The sequence below is a fragment of the Octopus bimaculoides genome, chromosome 14 (assembly GCF_001194135.2).
Source record: "Octopus bimaculoides isolate UCB-OBI-ISO-001 chromosome 14, ASM119413v2, whole genome shotgun sequence".
Classification (NCBI taxonomy): Eukaryota; Metazoa; Mollusca; class Cephalopoda; order Octopoda; family Octopodidae; genus Octopus; species Octopus bimaculoides.
The window spans coordinates 5,456,379-5,456,863 of record NC_068994.1 but is presented as its reverse complement, the minus strand read 5'-3'; positions in this window follow the sequence as shown (position 1 = coordinate 5,456,863).

The window sequence follows — 485 nt, the reverse complement described above, 5'->3', positions numbered from 1 at the left end:
TCTCTCTCTCTCTCTCTCTCTCTCTCTCTCTCTCTCTCTATTTCTCTCTGCCTTTCTCTACAGAACATCACTCTGCTAAAATTTTATTCCTAACTCTCCTCTATATAAATACTTTCAACTATTTTTCTTAATCACGTAATAAATATTACGTTCCCCTTACCACATGTCTTGGACGCTTCTCTTTCTGTTTTTTCTCTCTCCCTCTTTTTCTTTCTCCCTCTTTATGCCTCTCTCTTCGCCTCATCCTCCTTTTCTCTCACCGTTTTCTTCCCTTCAACTAATCACGTGAAAGCTTTACAATTATGTTCCTCCAACCTCATGTCGTGACGGCTTCTCTCGCCCTCCTTTCTCTCTCTCTCCTTTACTTTCTCCCTCCTTTTCTCTTTACTGATGGGCTAAGTAACCTAATGACAAGCAGAATTTTTATAAGACTTGTCATCGTTTAGTTGCATATTGTGTTTTTTCACCCATTGGATAACAGTGAG